The following is a 243-nucleotide window of genomic DNA, read 5'->3' on the forward strand; positions in this document are numbered from 1 at the left end:
ACTCCTTCAGAGCCGTGAAGACCTGAACACCGTCTGCTATCTCTCTGTCTGCATCTTCCTCACTGAGCTCCACTGAGTTTTTGATCTCCTGAATCTTGAGTTGTCTCTTCTGGATCATCTGCTGAATTTCAGCCTCTGTCTTCCACAGCTTGGCCTTCATTCCCTCATATTCTTTTTTCAGAGGAACAACATCATGTGGCTTGTGGTCTGAAACAGTGCAGAGCATGCAGACGCACATCTGGT

Source organism: Etheostoma spectabile, chromosome 8 (assembly GCF_008692095.1).
Source record: "Etheostoma spectabile isolate EspeVRDwgs_2016 chromosome 8, UIUC_Espe_1.0, whole genome shotgun sequence".
Classification (NCBI taxonomy): domain Eukaryota; kingdom Metazoa; phylum Chordata; class Actinopteri; order Perciformes; family Percidae; genus Etheostoma; species Etheostoma spectabile.